The sequence below is a fragment of the Diachasma alloeum genome, unplaced genomic scaffold, assembly GCF_001412515.2.
Source record: "Diachasma alloeum isolate Michigan unplaced genomic scaffold, Dall2.0 Dall_scaffold_00282, whole genome shotgun sequence".
Lineage (NCBI taxonomy): Eukaryota > Metazoa > Arthropoda > Insecta > Hymenoptera > Braconidae > Diachasma > Diachasma alloeum.
In genome coordinates this window covers 216,279-220,276 of record NW_021680421.1, presented here as the reverse complement: position 1 = coordinate 220,276, position 3,998 = coordinate 216,279, and the positions used below count along the sequence as shown (strand labels likewise).

The following is a 3,998-nucleotide window of genomic DNA, read 5'->3' as shown; positions in this document are numbered from 1 at the left end:
AATAATTTTCACGTAAATTAGTTGTGTAGAACATTCTAGAGTCAAATACTTTTGTTAGAACTTTGATATCCAATCAAATTCCGTGTCTTATGAATTTGGGAGGAGGTCCCCCCCCAAAACAAGATCAAGCAGGCATATCGGTTGAACCGGCCCAAACTTAAAGAGAGTCGTCTTCTAGCCAGGGCGAGATATAGTCGCAAAATAGTTCTGTCCACCAGATTGGCATTTATTTAGTTTATTTTGAGTTAAATTTAGTATTTTGAATTATGGAAGTTGCTGTCTATTCTGGGGCAGGTGATTTCTCACTAATTGACAGGTGGGCAGAGCTGAATTGTTATTAACTTTGAGTGAAATTGTAAAACTGTAGCCATTGTCTTGGCTACTCTTGAGAAAGCGTCCAAGATGATGTCTTTTCTAATTTTTCATTATATTTTCTTGAGTTGAGGCAGTTGTGATCAACTTCTCTTAAATTTTTTCAATTGCTGATAATTACTTTTGGTAAATTTGAGTACAATATTGAAGTTCATTAGTTCTGATTAATTTTTGTGTGAAATTAAAATGTGATAAATTGAATTCATTTTATTTTGAGGTCACGTATCGACCCTCAATTGAATATCGATCCATATTGTGGATAATTTAATTTTAATTTTCAATTTTTAACGGAATTTATTGCAAGAAAATTACAAACAACAAAACAAAAAACAAAAATTTTCTTACAATAGGCCGTCGCCCGAGGGCCTTCAGCCAAGTGTTTTCATAAGTACATAGTATACAGTAATAATTTGTTGGTGTAAATAAAGTGTAATGATGTGAAGATGGTACATTGAATGGTTCGGGTATTATGGATATTTTATCACAATTTAGAGAATAATGAGGAATTATAACCCTCATTCAACTTTCCTGTAAATTTCATAATTTTTCTTTGTTTAGTTTATTTTGGCTTTGTACATTTTGGGGTTTAATATTTTTTTGTTAGTTGATATTAATTATTACTGAGAGGTGGCAGTTGAGGATAATTGTACTATAGCTTTCTGTCGCAAGTTGAAAAACTTTTTTACCCATTTGTCGAAACGAGCGTCCTGGTCCATCATAATAGAAGTATGAAAAATACTCTCATGAATCGTCGAGGAGGTTTTCACAGCTGGAGGTACTTGAATAGTGTCTGCAGTTATGTCGATCACAATATTTTTGTTTGTTTTCTTCTCTTTGCTGTGAGCCGATGACGTAAACTGCTTTTGAGTGAAGCCCGATGCATTAATTTCATCCAGAACGCTCTCATTTATTCTTGGCTCGATGGTAAACTCATCTTTGGCTAGAATATTGACGTTCTTCTCGGTCGTCGATTTGACGTAAGACTGAGAACTGCTGGATCGACTCGTGGATTCTTCCCTCGACGCAGATCTCGTCTTTTTTTTATTTCTCTCGGGAGATTTGTACCTATGCCTATCCCTATCCCTCGTACTCCCTCAAGATGACTTGTAACTTTTTGAAGATCTCTGATTATCTCGGCTTTTCGAACGAGAGCGTCGATGCCTTCATGATTTGGAGTATTTGGAGGATCGTTTACGGTATGAGGAACTGTCGCTGGAGCCTGAATTTTTCTTTGTGGGGTGGCGCTCACACTCGTGTTGAACGGAACGGTGTTTCTCGTTGTCTCCAACATTTTGGTGAATTTACGGTTTTTAGCAACTATTTACGTTCCTAAAAGTGACTACGAACAAAGACTTGTTTCCCTGTCGCAGTATCGAGAATATTGGAAATATAATACGTGATAATTCTCTTAAAGTGCTTCCATCCCTGTGCACGTGCTCCCTTTGGAGGTTATGTTTATACAACACTGGTTGTTGTGGGACTTATGATAATTCCAAAGAAATTCAGTGTCCTCAGGAAGTGATAAAAATAATCAAGAAGCGGAACATACGTGTCATGTTAGTTCCGTCAACTACGAGACACCTGTTGCAACCTCCAGCCCGACCAACAGCAATAGGAAAAGAAAGCGTAAGACACCACCTCTAAAATTAAATTCACCTGGTCACAAACAGAGCAAATTAACTGACTTCAGTTTCTTTAAAATCAAGGGACACACAGATACCCTAAGCTCTGATGAACTGAGTAGTATCTGGAATACTGATAAATTTCTTTCCATCGCTAATACCTCTTCGATTGTGAATCAAGATAACGGTAACATAGCAACCCATGTCACCATGAACCCTCTGGTGTTACCTCACCTGCCCACTCCAAACTCTGGTTCAGTGGAAGAAAGACTAGGCAGGATTGAATTAAGCTTTAATAATTATTTCGCAAACATCACTCAGTTACTCCAGCAGTCAATAGACAACTCTACGAAAATGTGTGATGAGGTAAGAAGTTGCAAGGAGAAAATGACAAATACAAGGACTTCCATTGATTCAAAGGTGAGCGAAGTGATTGGTGCTAATAAGATACTTTGTGAAGAGAATGAACAGTTTAAAAAAATCATTAAAGAAAAAATTGAGGCACTCGAAACCAAAAATCCAACTATTCACAGTAATGAAATTACGGAGAACCTACAGAAAAAAGTCGATCAATTAGAAAGAGAACAGAAAAAGCTTAATATCACCATCAGAGGCCTCTCCACATCACCGAGCACAGCTCTAAATGATGTTCGGGATTTTTTTGCAGAACGATTTGGCGTGAATGAAGTGGTCCAGGATGTTCGCTACATCCCCGTTCGTGGGAGATCTACAAATCTGATCATAGTCCAACTCAATTCTCTTGACATTAAACTGATGATTCTAAAAGAAAAAAAAAAGTTGTCGACTAATCCACTGTTGAGAAATATTTTTATCGAAAGATATCTCACCACATATGAAAATAAAATTGCAAAGAAAATGAGAGATTTTGCTAAGGCTGCTAGAATTGAAGGCAAGAGAGTGAAGGTTGGCCAAAAGTGGATTATTATCAACGAAGAATCGCTTCGGTGGGATGAGAAAACACAAAAACTTGTAAAAAGTAATCATCTGCACAAGGTTGCTAATGGTACCTCTAATCCTGTCCCAATGGACATTGCAAGCATCCATCAGGAGCCATCAGCCCACACCAGTGCTACAAATCCCTTGTCAAAAAACTACTAGATCCATGCAAGCTACAAATCGTTTTCTGGAATACTCATGGTTTCCAGAATTTTATTATGAGCGATATTGCTCTATCATCCGATATAACGTGCATCACTGAAACTTGGCTGTTGTCAGCACCCTTCCACACCCCAGGAGCTCTTCAGAATTTTAACTGTCTTTGGAGTGATGCGACACTAGATAAGCAGATTGGACGCCCCAGTGGAGGACTCGGAATTTTCTCCAGGATCAAAAATTCTCTGTTAAGTAAATCTAAATACTGGATTGTTAACAAATTTCAACTTAAAAATGTAACCATCATACTAGGCAATTTTTATGTAAAACCTGATACCGATTTTAATTTTTTTTAGCAAAACTTCAGAAGCTTCTTCATAGAATTGAAATGTGTCATGATGGTGATCTCGTTATTCTTGGTGGTGACCTTAATGCGAGAGTTGGCAACCATGATCACTTCCTTCCGGAAATTTTTGAATATACTGCTTGTTTCCCTAACCTTATCAACTCGGATTCTTATGTTAATGCATGTGGCCGACCGCTGTTGGAATTTATGAGCAAAAATGGATACGTAATGATCAATGGGAGGATAGGTGGGGACCGACCAGCCAATTAGACATTTTTAAATGATAAAGGTACTAGCGTAATAGATTTAATTTTCGTCAAATCGTCTCATCTCTCAAGCATCCTGAATCTTAATGTGGATCTTACTGTACCCCTATCAGATCATTTTCCCGTGTACCTTTCTCTCTCGGTTGACTCTGTCCTATCCTCACTGGATCCTTCTCCACAACCAAAACCCACTCATCCATGCACACAAGTTGAATTAATATCCCAATTGAAATGGACCTCCTCTAACCCTGACATGATACATCTCTATACAAACCAGCT

General features: G+C 37.8%; 1 pseudogene; it reads right to left on the bottom strand.

Moving 5' to 3' along the window:
• Positions 1-989: 989 nt before the first annotated feature.
• Positions 990-1,928, bottom strand: LOC107038424 (annotated as a pseudogene).
• Positions 1,929-3,998: the final 2,070 nt, after the last annotated feature.